At 39.0% G+C, this 18763-nt stretch overlaps 1 protein-coding gene and 2 pseudogenes across 4 annotated transcripts in view; 2 read left to right on the forward strand and 1 right to left on the reverse strand.

Moving 5' to 3' along the window:
* FGD4 (FYVE, RhoGEF and PH domain containing 4) overlaps positions 1–18763 on the forward strand; it is a 206482-nt gene that overhangs the window by 73428 nt on the left and 114291 nt on the right. The window lies entirely within an intron of this gene.
* Positions 3359–4225, forward strand: LOC114885080 (annotated as a pseudogene).
* LOC114885081 lies at positions 12610–13480 on the reverse strand (annotated as a pseudogene).

An 18763-nucleotide genomic window follows, 5' to 3' on the forward strand; every position in this document is an offset into this window, starting at 1 on the left:
TAAATAACAAAGAACAAGGTACTAGGATCGATAGAAATGGACAGATGGGGTTGTGAGGAAGGAAAGACCTACCTGAGACAGTGGCATCGAAGTGCAGATTTGCATGAATTGTGTTACAGAAGCAAGAGGAAAATCTAGATGAAACGTTCTAGGCAGAGGGAACTGCAAGTGCAAGGGACTTGAGGCAGGAATGAGGTTTGGCAGTGAGAACTTGGCAGGGAAGTAAGTATTTAAATTCCTACACAACTGTTCAGTTTATGAGGGAAGGGAAGGTCTTTACTTTTACCCACCTCCAACCATACACTCAGTAAGATATTATTTGGCTTTTTTTCTTGTTTATAAAGATCAAAGGCTTTTATTCAGTCAGTGGGGTTCCATGTTTGAACTCATAACTTCATATTTGGCCAACTAATTGCTGTATAATATCTAAACACATTTACTGGAGATGTTTTATGAATGTTTATTCAGTGAACATTTATTGAACAGACCTGATTGACTGGATGTATGGAGGAGGGAGAAGGTGGAGAAAGAGTTGCTGATTAAAGCAAAGAAGAAAGGAGTTACTGGAGAGAGTCCTAGGGAACCAGGAGAGTTGGTTGTGAGGCGGCCCAGGAGGAAAGAATGTCAAGAAGGAGAACGAGGTCAGCACTGTCAGGTGCTCCCAGAGAAGTGTAGGGGTTCAAGAACTGAATGGTGGGACTTCCCCGGTGGCACAGTGGTTAAGAATCCGCCTGCCAATGCAGGGTACACGGGTTCAAGCCCTGGTCCAGGAAGATCCCACATGCCACGAAGCAACTAAGCCCGTGCGGCACAACTACTGGGCCTGTGCTCTAGAGTCCACGTGCCACAACTACTGAAGTCCACGCGCCTAGAGCCCGTGCTCTGCAACAAAAGAAGCCACCACAGTGAGAAGCCCGCGCACGGCCACAAAGAGTAGTCCCCGCTCGCCGCAACTAGAGAAAGCCCACGTGCAGCAACGAAGACCCAACGCAGCCAAAAATAAATACATAAATTAAAAAAAAACCAAAAAAACGAAAACCTGAATGGTGACCTGTGGGTTTGCTGATTGCAATGTCCCACTGGCTTTGGTGGGAGTAGGATCAGGTGCATGTTACACTGGTAGGCTAAGGAGCAACTAACTGGTGAGAAAGTGGAGGCAGTGACCTTGGAGTTCCCACTTTTTGAGAACTGTCAACAAGAAAAGCGATGCGATTAGATAGCTTGACAAGAATATAAATGGAGCCAAGAAAGGACTTTTTTGTTTTATTGGTATTTTGGGTTTTGGGGGAAGGGGGGGTTTGAAAGAGACTTAAGGTTTTTTTTTTCCCCGTAACAGGAAGTCATCCTTTGCTATTCTTGTCTCAGAGTAGACAGTTGTGTCTCCCTTCCCCCCTGCCCCTTTAAACATGTTTAAAACTTCTTACAGCTATATAGTTTTCTAGGTATTCATAGGGGGTTCACCTATGTGGTCTAACTGATCTTCTTGAGAGGGAGGTACCAAATATTAATCTACCTGTTTCTTAGATGAAAGCCTCAAAGCTCAGAAGTTGTAGCTGAGAAGTCATTCCCCACTGATAAGTTGTGGGGCAAGAAATTTTTAAGTATACCCTATCTTGCCCAGAGTTTGGGAATCTGTATTCGCAGCACTAACTGACCATGATTTGCCCTGTATTCAAGTGGTTATCCTCTGGTTACCCGAAAAGTAAATCCAGGGTGTTTAGATATAATTCATAAGGCAAACTAAGAAGCTTTCCCAAATCCCCCTGCACACACACCCTTCTCACCCACCTGTGTACCCTCATATATACACACACACCACTCATCCCGCGTACATATCTCTGCCACACACACAGCCTCAAATGTTCACAGTTGGATACACCTTAGTCCTAGTCTCAAAGGACCCTTGCCCACAAAACTAGACTACTTTCCTCTTTCTGGGGTTGGATTTGGGATAAAAAGGTAAAGTTAGGTTAGAAAGAATTGATTTTATGAGATCAGATGAGAGACCATACATATAGGCATACCTTGTTTTCTTGTGCTTCACTTTATTGAGTTTTGCAGATATTGCATTTTTTACAAACTGAACGTTTGTGGCAGCCCTGCGTTGCCAGATGATGGTTAACAGTTTTTAGCAATAAAGTATTTCTTAATTAAGGTATGTACATTGTTTCTTTAAGACATAATGCTATTGCACACTTAACAGACTACACTATAGTGTAACCATAACTTTTATATACATTGGGAAACCAAAAAATTCATGTGACTTGCTTTATTGCAATATTTGCTTTATTATGGTGGTCTGGAGCCAAACCTGCACTATCTCAGAGGCATGCCTATAAATCCCTAGGTTTCAACAGTAAGAGTTCAGTTGATCATTCAGTTTTTGCTGAATTTGCTTTCGTTCCCAAGGGAGACCCTGTAGAACTTATGCTAAACAGTTTTTGCTTAGCTTTGATCTAGAGCAATAGATGTTTGTATGCTTTGGTCCTTCAGGATAATTTTTGAGTTGTGGGGATTAACTGTTCAGCGTTGGATTTTATGAGCACAAAACTGGGATTGACATAATTTTCATTGTGGCGTGATCTCAGCACCTAAAGTATAAAAAAGAAGGTTCATAATGTTGATATTTTGATAATTTTTACAGAGTGATGTTTGTGTGGTATATCTTTTTCACTTACCTAGTGCTAGACATCTATAACAGTTGTTAACACGTTTCCACCCCTCACCTCTCAAAAAGGTGAAAGTCTTTGTTGTGTGAACATATTAAAAACTCATCAAGAGGAAGGAACCAGTGTCTCCTTTTTTTGTCTGTAAAGTTTAGGTTGGAACTTTGCAAATTGTAGATCCCCAATAAGTCTTGTTTATAGAACATTCTTTGTTCTTAATCCTTTTTCCACTTGTCACAAATATTTGTAAAAATATAGTTACTAATATAATTAATGTATTAACATAAATATTTATTATGTTATATATATGTACTCCCCAAAGAGAGTCTTCACTTTCATATATTTCAGAAAGTTTCTTAGACAAAGAAAAAAGAATTAAAACATCTAGATTCCGATTTAGATGCATCACTTCTTAAAAGAATGTGGATAAGAATGAAGAATGGGGAAGGCAACAGACTAGGACCCAGATATTTGTATACTTTCCTCCAGCCTCTGTTCTAGAGTCAACATTAAATATATGGAAAGAGAGGGACTATTACCCTAATGAAGATAGCAATGATCTCATGATGTGAAGAATTGGATCCAATTATTCTCATTTGACTAAGATATATTATCCTTCTGATTTTAATAAAAAAATATCCCTGGGGCATTGGTAGATCTGGGTTCAAGTCCCAATGGTTGGACTTTGACGAAAAAGGGCTAGAGACCCTCTGACATAGACTTATCTTCAACACTTGTTTTCTTTGCAGTGTGGTAGCTGGGAAAGGAAAGTACTTCTCTGATATGCTAACCATATCAGAGGAATGATGGGCAATTAAAAAGAAATGCTTCTGATTCCGGAAGTTGCGTTTTGAGGTAGTGTGCGGGATAGTGTGGTCTTTGTGAGCTTCCACCATGGCATACTGGGGCCAGGGCCAGAAGGTGCAGAAGGTGATGGTGCAGCCAGTCAATCTCATCTTCAGATTCTTGCAAAATTTCAGATTCAGGTGTGGCTTTATGAGCAAGTGAATATGCGAATAGAGGGCTGTATCATTGGTTTTGATGAGTATATGAACCTCGTATTAGATGATGCAGAAGAGATTCATTCTAAAACAAAGTCAAGAAAACAACTGGGTCGGATCATGCTAAAAGGAGGTAACATTACTCTGCTCCAGAGTGTCTCCAACTAGAAATGATCAATGAAGTGAGAAATTGTTGAGAAGGCAATACAGTTTTTTTAGGTGTCCTTTGTTAGAAGTGTAGTTCTGAAGCATTTATTCATATTGTTTTGCTCACCTTTATGTTGTTACCAGATGACAATAAATGCTGTGGGATTGTTTTTATTAAAATATTTACATTGTTTCCTTTAAAAAAAAAAGCTTCCACCAAATCAGGGTAGACTTTTTACTCCATCGTTTTTTGTTTTTGTTTTGTTTTTTGTTTTTGGCCGCACCATGTGGCTTGAGGGATATTAGTTCCCCACCTGGGATTGAATCCAGGCCACAGCAGTGAAAGAGCGAAGTCCTAACCACTGGACCGCCAGGGTATTTGTTACTCCATCGTTGTTAACACCTTGCAAACTGGGCAGAGAAGTTTCATTTATTTCAATGTTTTCTTTTGCTTGTCAGGTACTTCGTACCTTGCAAATATATTTTTGCTCTAAATCATCTTCATAGAACTAATTGCAAAACAGTCAAATAAAAAAACTCTTACACAGAATGTTAAGCAAAAATACAAAATTCTTGGTACACACTGAAAATACCTAAGAAAATGTCACCTTTTTCAGACGTTGCATTTTGTGTTTCAGTGTCTGTGACTGGTTAACTCTGTTGTTTAACCTGGTGCTTCTTAGGCTTACATGATAAATTTATCTCCAATTAGGATAGGTAACTTGAGTCTGTTTCATATTCACAGACAAAACCCTAACAATATCCAGTCACTTCATAATATGAACTATTTGTCAAGAAGGAGTTTCAGCAAGAAAAAGAGAATGTGGTGAGAACTGAGCTGGTGGTAATGTTACTCGAAGTGCACCTGCACAGGGCATCTTTGTTGTGGGTACAATTGCCATCTCACCTGGTACTTTAGTAATACCTCCTGCTCAGACCTTTCAGTCACACTACACCTAAGGGTTGTACCCAGAAATTTTTAGTATGCCATTTCATTTTGGAAAACAAATATTTATTCTTGTCCTTGTTGCTCTAGCCCCTTTCTCCTTTTCTGCTGAAACCAGTAAGAATGAGGAGGGATCCTCCTTCCTCCAAAATTCATTCTCATTAGTTTAGAATAGAAGAGATCTTTGAAGATGATCTAACCTAGTGCTCTCATTCTGTGACTGAAGTGCACAGGACCAGAGAGGGCAATGGCTTGCCATATCATACCAGTGGTTAAGCAGGGACTAGAGTCCAGGTTTCTGAATTTCTAATTAGGGAGTCTTTCTATTATTGAGCTTTGTAAAAGCTAAGGGCTTAAAAACATTCCAAAAATATGTGCCTAGGTATAGATTCAATGGTGAAGGGAGATAGAACAATACTCCCAAGGTTATTTGATCACTGCTCAGCTGGCACAGTGGCTACTTATAACAAGTTCTAGGCAACACTGCAGACTGCCCAGTATTTGAAGAAGATAAATTATCAGGCGTCTCTGCTTCCAACACCTTTTTATCTCGAGAACCTTTATGGGGATTATTGGCTATTTGACACGTGTCCTACAGCTTAAGTTTGGGGACCCTATTATTAGATTCTGAGCAGAGTGGCTTGAGGTGCTATTGTGGAGACAATGTTAGAACAGCCAGAGGTGAACCTGGAGCTAAAGAGGACACTACTACTTATTTGCCTTTCTTAGATCTGACTTTTTTTTCTTTCTGAGTAATTCTGACAGAATCAATTTCCTAGAAACTATAAGCCAGATTCTTTTTAGTTTTTTTTTCTTTTTTCGCGGTACGCGGGCCTCTCACTGTTGTGGCCTCTCCCGTTGCGGAGCACAGGCTCCGGACGCACAGGCTCAGCGGCCATGGCTCATGGGCCTAGCTGCTCCGCGGCATGTGGGATCTTCCCGGACCGGGGCACGAACCCGTGTCCCCTGCATCGGCAGGTGGACTCTCAACCACTGCGCCACCAGGGAAGCCCCTTTTTAGTTTTTTTTTATTGTCTTGATAGTTAGTAGATCCACCCAAGAACATAGTGGGGTGAACATTGAAAAATATGTGTAGGAACAATAAATATTATTTTTAGAAAATTATCATTTATGACATTAAAAATTTTGGAAAACAGAGAAAGGAAAACATCACCAATATTTCTTCCTCACAGCTGCTCTTATAATTTTGAGATACGGAGGCTTAGACTTTTCTTCCTAAGAATCTTTTCTTTTTTATGTAGTTGTTCATAGTTAGTACTCAGTTATGTATTTTTTTCCCCTACACTTCCAGGAGGTAGTGTGGCTTAATGATCAGACCCAAGCTTTGGTCTTACATGAGGTTCTAGTCTCAGCAGTGAGATGTAGGGCAAAGAACTTAGTTTCTGAGTCTGCTTCCATAACTGAAAAATGAGGATAGTAATACCTACTTCATAATCTCTGTGAGGTTTAAATAAAATATTTGTAAAGTGCTTATTATAGTTCCTAGCACATACTAGGGACTCAGTAAATAGAACATTTATTATTTTTTTAATAAATTTATTTATTTTTGGCTGCGTTGGGTCTTCGTTGGCTGCGTGCAGGCTTTCTCTAGTTGCGGTGAGCAAGGGCTACTCTTCATTGCAGTGCGCAGACTTTTCATTGGGGTGGCTTCTCTTGTTGCGGAGCACGGGCTCTAGGCGCGCAGGCTTCAGTAGTTGTGGCTCGTGGGCTCTAGAGCACAGGCTCAGTAGTTGTGGTGCACGGGCTTAGTTGCTCCGCGGCATGTGGGATCTTCCCCAACCAGGGCTCGAACCCATGTCCCCTGCACTGGCAGGTGGATTCTTAACCAGTGCACCACCAGGGAAGTCCCCATTGTTAATATTATACCATTCACATTTCCCTTATGCCATATAGTCTTTGTGACCATATTTTAATTTTATTTAAAAAAATTTTTGGCTGCACCCTGTAGCAGGTAGGACCTTAATTCCTCGACCAGGGATCAAACCCACTCCCCCTGCACTGGAAGGCGGAGTCTTAACCACTGGACCACCGTGGAAGTCCATGACCATATTTTTAATAACTGCATGATATTCTATCAAGTTGAATACATTCTTATTTGCATAACCATTCATCTATTATTAGATTCTTAAGTTGCCTCTAAATTTGCCCTAGAATAAAAAATTCTTCAGCAAGCTGTTATTCATTCAGCAGATTCAGTAAGTACTCACTGTGTATAAGGACCTTTGCTTGACACCAGGAGCACAAAGATCAGATTGGCACAGTCCCTGGCTTTGAGGGGCTATTGGTTTGTAAATGGAGATATGTGCAGAGAACTCTGGCCTGTAGTAAACACTGTCACTGTCCAAGTTACTGAAAAGGTGCTGAGAAGAGACAATGTCAGACTCTGCCTGGAGAGCTCACGGAAGGGAGGAGAGGGTTGTGGGAGACGAATCAAGTGAGTTAATGGGGGTGAGGTGCAGGTTATTAAGGGCTTTTTTTTTTTTTTGTGGTACGCGGGCCCCTCACTGCTGTGGCCTCTCCCGTTGCGGAGCACAGGCTCTGGACGCGCAGGCTTAGTGGCCATGGCTCACGGGCCCAGCCGCTCCGCAGCATGTGGGATCTTCCCGGACTGGGGCACGAACCCGTGTCCCCTGCATCGGCAGGCGGACTCTCAACCACTGGGCCACCAGGGAAGCCCTATTAAGGGCTTTTTAAGCCCTCATACAGAATGGAACTTTCATCCTCAGTGCAAGGGGAAAGTCAGTTTCGAGAAGAGAATTCTCATTATCTGCTTAGGTTTTATAGCCTGTACAGGGCAAAGTGGAAGCAGAGAGTTTAATTAGGAAATTATTAAGGAATCCAGGTGAGAGGTGGTATGGCCTAGACCAGGTGGAAGTGGTGGAGGGGCCATATTAGAAGTGGCCGTATTGGAAGAAATAGCCCATGTCATGAGCTGTCAGGTTGTATGTGAAGATGTCTGAAAGAGAGAAGTCAAAGATGGGTTCTCAGGCTTTCAGCTCGAGTGATTGGAATGTTGGAGTTGCTGTTTCCAAAAACAAGGAAGGATTCAGGAGGAGCAGGTTTGGGTGAGAAATTGGGAGTTGAGTTTTGGGATGTTATGTTGGAGATATTTATTAAACATTAATCAGGCAGAGATGTTCAGTAAGTAGTTAGATGTAGGAATCTGCAATTCACGGGGAAAGAGATTTGTCCTGGAGTTATAAATTTGGGAGATAGCTGTATATTTATAGTATTTTTAACAAGTTTAAAAAACTTGGTACAGTTATTTTACCCATTACTCCTCTCATAGAATTTTCATTGGTATTTTCGTTTTTTTAATCCACATAAACTTCAGAGTCACTTTGTTAAATTTATTTCCTAAAGTATGTTGGAAATTTTACTGGAAAACTATATATATATATACACACACACATATATACATATATATGTAAATTTACTAGAAGACTGACTATCTGGTAATTTGAGAAGAATTGGCATCTTTAAAATGGATCTTTGTATCTAGCAGTGCATTATTTCTCTCCATTTAGTTTTATTTCTTCTGATAAGAGTTCATTTCTTTGTTCCCCAAATAGTTCATACACAGTTCTTGATATTATTCCCAAGTGTTGTATGCTCTTGTTCATAAATTTCACCAGTATTCTGATAGTTTTTGCCTTATAAAGGAATTATATTGATATGTTTGGCCACATCACTAAATTTTGGGTATTATAAATAATATCCTTGATTTCTTTGAATTTATTTTTCTACAGTAGAATTGTATCATTTGCAAATAATAATTTTGTCTTTTTCCTTTCAACATTTGTGTCTCATTTCTGTTCATGCCAAGAAAAGAAGTCCTAAATTTAGGATAGTGGGAAACCATAGAGTACTGAGGTAATTAAGACGTAAAGGTCTAGTCACAGCTCACAATTTTTGTTTTATTTAGTTTTTGCTTTAAGATTATATCCTAATTATTTCTTTTCCTTGCCTTTAAAAAATTTATTTCTGATGGATTTATTTTGAGTGCTTAGTGTTTATCTGTTTTAGATTTATGCATTATTTCCAGTAGTTGGTTTAGGTGTGGTATATATTTGGTTTTCAGCCATTTTGCTCTTCCAAGGACGTATTCTCTGATTCCTTGAGCACCACGGATTGGGGGAAAGCTCTTTTCCTGCTGAATTGACATTTAACTTTCATGGATGCAGAAACAAATTAAACCCAGTAGAGACTACGTAACCAAGAGATTTCAATCCTATAATTGCATAAGCCCCTTATGAAAATTTGAAGTTTAGTAGCCTCTCCCTCTCCTTCCAAATCAACAAAAACAGTAAAAATGAATTTATGTAAGTTTAAAAAAATTATTACGTGTACATTTATAAGACAATTGATTTTGAAAACTTTTATTTTCAAACTAAGTTTTGCAAATTTCAAAATTTTATTTAAGAAGATCTAAATATAAAACCAGTTTCACTTCTGATGTGGATTGTAAATTGGAAAAGTACTGATGCAGCTTAGATTTCTGGAATGCGTTATCTTGAATTTTCAAGTTAACTTTCAAGTTTTATTTTGTTTGTCAAGTTAAGCCTCATGTGACCTTTCTCCCTGAATGAGCAGTGGACGCTATCTGACATGTTAGGACTTTGTACCTCCAAGGGTAGATTTACAGGACAGCTTTTAATTGGCCCGTATTGCCTTGTTTAAATAGCCAAACACCTGCTAGGCAAGCCCCTGCGCATGTGAGTGGCTATATGTTCGTTCTTTCCTTTAGGATTTGCAAGGCTGGAGCACAAAGACAGCGATTGTTACCCAATAAGCAGTAGTCACACACTTCTACCAATCGCCTTAGGAGGGCTGGTTTCCATGGAATCCACCATCTGTTCACTCCCCGCCGGAATGTGATTATCCTTGCTGGGCTGGAAACCGGGAGCGTGTGCTGTGTGAAATTATCTGCAATGGACTGGGTTAATGGGAGGCTAGATTTGGCTCACTAGAAGAACAAATGAAGGGAGTTTTACTTCTTAACCATTTGTGACTTCTAACCAAGAGGAATAAATTCAGCTTTTATAAGGTAAGTAATCCTAGTACTGTGTATCCAGTTTGTACTACATTTGGCGTGGGGCATTATCTCTATGTGGTCCAAGGAAAGGGAGCTATAAGCTTTTCTGGAAGGAGCCTCCAGCATTACACACTTCTGTTGATTGATTTTAAGCAGCTCAGTTATACCTATACAATTACAAGTTGATGTTGGAAAAATGAAAGAATTATTCTCTAATCTTTAAAAATTTTTCATGCCTGTGAAATTGTATTATGACCACTGAAATTGGCAAAAAGACAATCATTTTAAATGGTTTCTCAGAGTGAATTGTACCAATATGCTTTTTGAAATACACCCATGGCCACAACGTGTTCAATGTCTTCTTCAAGTAAAAAAAATGTCTCAGGTCAGGGACATTTGTAAGTTATGATTTTATTAATCATTATTCTGGCCCACATGACTGATCTACTATTACTAGCTCATGTTTTGTAATGTGATGTTTATGCAGTTTTATTTTGCAATGCTTTTGCACAAGTTTCAAGGGCCTGAGCATGTGGAAACAATGTGACAGTGCTTTAACGGCAGGCATGTAGGCATAAGTGATAAAGGAAGGGGCAAAGCTAGGAAGATCTGCTTCTATTTCAAGGGCTGCCTTTGTTTTTCTGTTTGAACAGCCCCTTAAAATGTGTGGTGCATATTGTAAGCAGTAGAAGGAGATTTTGGTGCTAACAAATGGATGACTGACATTTTTCTGTGTGGCTAAGAGGTTGGTAGCTCAAACAAGGGACTTCTATGTCCTTTGTAAAGCAGCATTGTATCCCCTTCCCCAAAACTGTGCCCTAAAACATGAAAGTGAAAAACAAAAAGAGTGCTGTCTGTACTCTGGATACTTCTTTTGTGTAAGTTTTCCTATCATTTAAACTGTAGTGCCAGGGATCTGTGAGTCTAGCTGGGTCTGCCATTTTTATTTGATATAGGAAGGGGTTGCAAGGAGAGGATTTGCTAATGCAGCTTTAGTTCCTCTAATTCTGCTGTTCTGCTGTTATCTTGGACATTCATGCCAGTGGGTCAGTGGCTGCCCAGAGAGCTAGAAAGGGTCATTGCCAACAGGCCCTACTTGTTTGATTTTTTTTTATTATAATATAAAATTAGATAACCTTGAATTGGTCAAGGACTCATGTTCTTACTTCAAGAAGAGGTTTTCAGACCTGACTGCTAATTGTGGGTTCTTGGTATTTATTGTAGTTGACTTATTGTAGCTAAAATTCTTACTTTCTTTTGTGCTTACTGGTCTAATTAATACATTATATTATTCTAAAGTTTTTTAATATGCAAAATTAGATTAGGTGCATACTGGCTCTTAAAAAGCATCTTTTTCAGTAATAATAGATATGTATCTGCCTGAAAATTTCCTTGGCAGCATCTGTAAAAAATTTTAAGTGAATGTTGTATTATTTAGATGAAATTTTCACCCATAAAAACAATTGTTCATAAGCAATATAAGTTTGGGGAGGAAATGAGATAATTTAAGAACATTAGGCTGTTTATGTTGCCTTAATTACCTTGTGTCTTAGAAACCTGAAAAGCCTATGAGTGAATGGGTATGAAGTGTGTGAGCATCTGTGTGCCTGGGATGTGGTTACTCAAGCAGTTGAGGTGAACTGGGCAAATCAGTACACTTCTAAAGTTCTCTAAGTGTTTGTGAATTTCTTTACTATTTTGATTGTTACTAAGTTAAAGTTATAAGATTGTGTTTTTTTAAGTGGGTATTTATGTCAGAATGTATCCCAGTATTTTATAGGTATTGGCAGGCATTTAATCATTTGTTTTCACTTATAAATATGTTTATTAATATGTTTCTTTTTTTTGAAAAGTCCATTCATAAAACTTTTATTCCACTTACATGAACTTAATACACGTGTTCTTAACAATTATGCTTGGATTGTTCATGAAAATCTCATAAGACATTAAACAAAGCTAGCCATCATCTCAAGTTATTTCCCTGGTAACTATTTTTACAGCACATGCATGTTAGGCAAGTATCAAAAAACACACACACACACAAAAACACAAAAAACAAAACAAAAAAACCCCACAAAAGCAAAAAAAAAACCCTAAAAAATGTTAAATACGTGGGTTTTTTGTTTTACTGTTGCGCTTGATATACGTGAAGTAATGAATATCAAGCAATTCATTTTTACTGCATCTTTACTTGTACATTTGTTCTTAGGTTGCCTAAAACATTTAAATACAAATAAAATGAGTGTAGCAAAAATAATGAAAGCAAACAGCAGGTAACTTTACAAATAATGGAATGTGAACCGTTTCTGCCCTTATCCAGAGTAAATTGGGTCACAACTAAAGGAGCACTTCTGTAGCTGTAGTCAATGGTGTGCACATTGAGACTGAGTATTCCACAGATAACACATGGTTTAACATGTAATATCCATGGGATATCTATTTCTACTATAGCCTTGTAAGTGCTCCAAACCTAAAAGTACCCACAGCTACACCCGTGACTGGAACCAATTATCCCTTTTATTCCCCACCAGGACAAAGCAATACGAGGCAGTTTTCTTTGCTTAGACATGGAAGCAGTTTTAACACTGGACCTTGTGAAGCCACAATGTACCAAAGGTACTATGCCAAACATTTATAACTTGTATAAAAATTCCACATCCCCATATTGGCCACCTCAAGATGAAAACAGATAACTCCCTAAATGTTAACTGGCTCTACTCCCCTAATATTAAACATAAAAACCACATGGGAAATAGAGAAATTCAAATAGAAGTAACATAAACCTGTCATAAATCATAAACAAAAAAGTGTTTGTGGGACAGCATGGATGACAAATGGTCTACTGTGTAAATTTTAGAATGAGGCAGACAAAAGTTGGAAGGCCTTTTAATTTTCCCCTCCTTCTCCTTCTTCAGCTTCGTCTCCTTGGGTATCTGATGTCCACAATGTCAAGCTGTCTTTCAGTAACTGCATTATTATTAGTGTGCTGTCTTTGTATGACTCTTCACTTAATGTATCAAGTTCAGCAATGGCTTCATCAAATGCTGCTTTTGCAAGAGAGCAGGCTTTCTCAGGGGAGTTCAGAATCTCATAATAGAACACAGAGAAGTTAAGGGCCAGACCCAATCTGATAGGATGTGTTGGCTGCATTTCCTTTTTGCTGATTTCAAAAGCTTCTTGGTATGCTTGCTGTGATTGATCCACAATCCCTTTCTTGTCATCAGCAGCAACCTCAGCCAAATAGCGGTAGTAGTCTCCTTTCATTTTCAAATAGAAGACTTTGCTCTCTGCTTGTGAAGCATTGGGGATCAAGAACTTTTCCAAAAGAGACAGCACATCATTGCAGATATCTCTTAGCTCAGTCTCAATTTTCTCTCTGTATTCTCGAGCCATCTGCTGTTTTTTTCTCAGCACCTTCTGTCTTTTGCTCAATACTTGAGACGACCCTCCAAGATGACCTACGGGCTCCTACAACATTTTTATAAGCAACTGAGAGAAGATTCCTCTCCTCATTGGATAATTCAGCTCCTTGCTCAGTTAGAGACTTCATGCAGGCCGCCATGTCGTCATATCGCTCAGCCTGCTCGGCCAGTTTGGCCTTCTACACCGGCTCATTTTTATCCATGACTGGATGTTCTGTGTCCAGAGTGGGTGACGAAGGACGGATGGGGCTCAGCAGTCTCCTATTAATATGTTTCTTGCATGATTTTTCTGAGTAATAAAGAATAAAGCCACAGGGGTGTTCAAAATGTGTTGAAAAACTTTGTTCCATCAGCCACTGACAAGACAAGAAGCTTAGGGTTACACTTTCTGAAATTGGTGAAGAGGAATGGGCAGTGGGACAGTCCCTGAAGCACCTGTGATCCCTACTAGTGAGTCCCATGACGTTAGTTTCCTCGAGGGGGTGTGGGTTTTGGACCTGGTGTCTCTTATTGCTCACGGTGATGTGTTCACTTCCATTCACAAACATTGTCAGTGGTCAGACCCACCACCATGTCCACAGTCTTGTGGTAACAAGTTGAGAATGTCAGGTCAGCTGTGAAGCACTGCTTCCTGGTTCCCACTGTCCTTGTCTCTGAGGGTGGAGGGAGGTGCTAGATTTCAGTGCTTTGTGACCCTTCTTCCAACTCTTCAAGCTCTTCGATGGCATGACACTTTTCAGTCCTTCAGTACAACTTAAGATTTTACTAAATGGCAAGTTTAGATTTATGTTTGTAAATATGTAAAGCAACCCTTATTTAGAGTTATTTCTTATAAAAGTATTATATAGATGACAAATTGGAAACTCTGAATAAAGTGCCTGGAATGATTCAAATCCATAACAGTCTGAGTAGACAGCATGTCAACCCACCACTAGTTCGGGACAAACAGTCAAGTCTTTCTGCTTCTTTGACACATTATGCTGGAATGCTGCCTGACTTAACTATTTGAATAAGTAGACCAAAGAGCTCATAAACAGCAGTTAAATTATTACATTTTTCTTCCGGTTATTGCCACGTTCTGTCTAACTTCTAAATTGAGTCTTTTTTGCTTTTGGGATACAGATTTATAATCCATTTTTGCCGTTCATTATTTTTGGCCATGGTGGTCCATTTGGCCCTTGTGCTGAGACGATGGAACACTAGGGATTTGAAGGAAAGGAGTGCCTGTTGATGCTGTCATTGCTGATGCTGCTTTGTTCACATGTCCCCTGGTATTGAAGCTGTTTGCATAAAAATGTGACTTTTTTAAATAGATGTAGTAAAAATTGCCTTCTTTTGCCCTCTCCTACAGTTCCATATTGCCATGGTTTCAAGAAACGCTTAGAATGAGTTAATTTTGTGCATCAGTAAAAATTTTGCATTGCTGTGTTAGTTATAGAGCTACAGGGTGTGACACCTATATACAATGTGCACATGAATGTTGTAAACTCACCCAAAAGCTATGGCTCAAAGGTGGTTGCATTTGGCAGGATTTTTCTTTCTGTGAGTGTGCCATATATTTGATTATCATCAGTTTCTTCTGAGATATTCCTTCTTCTGATTTTATACCTGCTCCTATGCTTCTGTAAAATAAAAAGGCAAACTTTCTATAAATTGGCAATGGACCTATGTAGGCAGCAGCAGATCCTTGGAACAGTTTTGTGTAACACACTCATACCTTTCTCATTCAGTTGTCACCGCTTTAAGCCCAGTGATGGCTTGATAGAGTTGTATGAGGGTATCTAGCAATACCTTATCCTTAGAAAAATTCCATATTTTTACAAATAACCCCTACTCTGTGGGGGCTGTAATTGTTCTATTGTAATAAAGGTGTTGAGTTACTGACTTCCCCTGTAAGCAGTTGTTTCCTTCCTCCCTGTCTGCTTAAACCCTGTGCTCTTTTAAAATTTTTGCCTGTTTCCTGATCCTGAACCCAGATTTATTTCCATAAAGATGTATTTCCATAAGGCAAACAGATGGAATCTATTAGAGATTTTTTAGATCCCTATTATACATCGCTAGATGTTTATTTTCACATAATTTAGAGATTGGGAGGATCTGTCAGAGAAGAATCTGAGGTCCATAAAGATTAAGCAGCTTGTCCAGGGTCACAGAACTTGAGTTGCAGAAACAGCTAATGTTCAGTATTGCATGAGGAATACAAAGATATGGGTAAAGCCAACTGACTTCCTACATTGTCACCTTGATGAGGCACAGAACATAGGGGGTATCACCCTAAAGCCTCACAGATGCAATTTTCAATGTGCCCAGGGGGAGGGCAGCTTTGAAAGATGATTCCCTCAGTAACCAAGGTCATAAGAAACATATTTTTCATAACTGCCTAAACTTTTTTTAAAAAATGTAACTGCCAAGCCAACTAGATGTTTGTGTTTTTTAGTTTGCAGGGTCTCGCCCTTGTATCTGTATCTATAGAAGTAAAATCATGATCAGGACGTTGCTTGGTGATTATGGAGCCCAGAGCAGGTAGTGGTGGAGCACTGAGGAAGGACAGCCTGAAGGACAAATACAGTTCCATTCTAGGGCACACTTGTCACCTGGTTAGTATATTTCTCTTGTGAGTTAATGCACTTTCTTCTGTGGACATTGCTGGAGACATACAACTTGTGTTTGCTTATCCAGCCTCCCTTCCCTCTGCTCTGCTCACCCCACCCATCTGCTTCACCTTGCTCAGGACCACCCTACTGCCTATTGAGACATTGCTTCTTCGGCTGTGTTACTATTATCAGTGTTAACCTTGCATTCACTTATCAAATATTTATTGAACCTGTACTCTATGCTGGGCAGTGTTGCAGGTGTGGAGGACAGGGCATGGAACACAATGGGTGCAGGGTCTTTAGTGAACTTACATAACAGAGGGGGAGACAGATAATACACAATTAAACAAATAAATGAACAGTGTAATTTCTACGGTTGGCAGTGAAAACCTGGGAGTACTACTTGCCTTCTCTCTATAGGATAAATTTTTCTTTGATCTCTTCCATTCACTCTCTCACTCCTCACATTCATTTATTCAACAAGTGATTAAAAGAAAACAACACTTTATTGAGGCATGATTGACATACAAAAGGCTGAACATATTTAATATATATAACTTGACGAGCTTTGGAGATAAGTATACACTTGTAAAACCATCACCCTAATCTATGCCATAAACATATTCATCACCTCCAAAAGAAGACTTTTTGCATGTCCATCTGCCTTTGCTAGGTTCTGGATAAAGAACATGATTAGAAATGGTCTGTACTCACATGGTGCTCGACTAACAATCTGTTAACCATTCAGTTGCATTCAGTATGATTGGTGACACAGTGGAGGGGTGTAGGAGACAGGAACAGGTGATTGACTACAGGTGAAGTGGGCTGGGAATTATAGTCTGAGGCAGCAAAAGCAAGGAGGCATGATGGGCCTGGGAACTGCTGGTAGCTGAGTAGAATCTGAGCTAAGGTAGGGCAGGATTTGAGAATGGAGACCTTGGTTTGCATAGAAATTTTTACTATAAAGAATGAGGAACCTTTGAATAGTTTTAAACATTCAAGGAATAGATCTTCAGTTTTGTCATCTAAAAAGATAACTGGCAGTTAAAATGATGGAAACGTTGGAGAGAACAACACCCAAGGCAGCCTGAGTTGTTCTTTTTCTCATCTTCATCTTCATCCATAGCAGGCCAGAATTTTTCTTCATCTATCATTACCACCACAATATAATTAAGTCATATCTTATTCTTATATTTAGATTCTAAAGTCAGCACATTAAGTAAAACTTGTATAGAATTCAGAAAGTCCTTGAGAATTCCCTTAGGAAGGCATAGCTTTGGAGATCAACTCTCTCGTTAAGACCAATCCAGTATGTGTGTTTTTTTCAGGATTGGAATAGATTGCTGCTTCTTTGCTTTGGCACCAGAAGAAATAATTTCTTTTGTATTTCGGGGTCATGCTGTATGCAGTATGAGGGAGCAGCAGGTTCATGATCTCTGGGTCTCACTCCTACAACAGAGCACATGAGCACTGTTGCCTGAATGACTTAAACTATTGCAACTGTGTTTGTGCGCTCTCTTGTGCAGCTGTTTTATATTTGCAAAGCATATGTAGTTCAATTTGAGCCAGTTTAAATACACTTATAACACAACTGCTGTAATTGCGATACCAACTTTCAGTGTTTTCTGTATGTCAGACGATGCAAAGTACATTTATCATCTCATTTAATCTTTAACAAACATTTGAGATAATTGGAATTTATCCTCATTGAACAAATAAAACTTGCTATTAGATACATACTATTTTCAAGTTCACTAGTAATTAAATGATTAAAACCCTGATCTATTCTGCTTCAATCTCATATTCTTAAAAGCTCAGTTTCAATTAGAAAGCCATTGCATTAACCTAGTCAAAAAAATATAAGAAACTTAAACATCATAGTAGCAGAGTTGTATAGAAACAAGATTCTAAAGAGATGAAGGGAGAGAATTAATAACTACTGTCTTTAAGAAGCCTTTAGGTAGTTAGTAGTTGTCCAGGAACATGAACAAATATTTCAAAAAGGAAGAAACACAAATGCCTAATAAATGAGAAAAAAGTTTTATATAACTGGCAGTCAAAGAAATATATAAAATATTCTTTTATTACATTGGGAAAAATTTCCTGAATGGTTATATTTTGGATTGGCACCCTTATATACGTCAGATAACCATGTAACTTCAGATCACAGTGTAAATTGATATAACTTTTTGGGAAACAATGTAGTAATATGTATTATTTGAATTAGAGAACATTTTGTTGCAAGGAATAAAAGAATCCCACTATAACTCAAGAGAAAAGGGGGATATATAGAAACAATAAAAAAGTGTCTCTAGGAGCCAAGGGACAGTAAGTTCATCCAGGCCTCACAGGAGCCTGGAACCAGGACAGTTACAACTCCATGTCCTTCAGACCGGCCTCTTCTGCATCTCTGTGTGGATGGCAAAAAAACATGGCTACCACAAATCTCAGTTATACCAGTTCTTAGTACCAGTGCCTAGCAGAAACAGAAGTTCCAATTACTGATTCCTTGGAGCTAGACTCTGATGGGCTAAGCTTTGGTCAGCACTTACCCTTGGTCCCATCAAATGTGACCATGGAACACAAGGTCACTTGACTTAACTACCTACTCAGAATGTCCTGTGAAACAGGAACTCTTTGAAAGGGGAATAATTAAAACAAGGAAATAGAAGAACACACTTGCTCCATGTGTCAGTAGAGCTAAAGATGTTTATGTCCTTTGATCTCACAGTTCCAGTTTTAGAAATCTACCAGTAGTAAGTTATTAAGTGATCACAAATGATTTATCACATCACATCAGGTGCTCCAGTGGGAATGGGAAGAAATGGGAAACCACTGGCATGTTCAACAACAGGAAAATGGCTAAATGAATTATGATCTGTTCATGAGATTGTAAATTATGCAAATATTAAAAACATGTTCTCAAAATAT

This window comes from Monodon monoceros, unplaced genomic scaffold, assembly GCF_005190385.1.
Source record: "Monodon monoceros isolate NGI ecotype Baffin Bay Population unplaced genomic scaffold, NGI_Narwhal_1 Super_Scaffold_6, whole genome shotgun sequence".
Taxonomy (NCBI): domain Eukaryota; kingdom Metazoa; phylum Chordata; class Mammalia; order Artiodactyla; family Monodontidae; genus Monodon; species Monodon monoceros.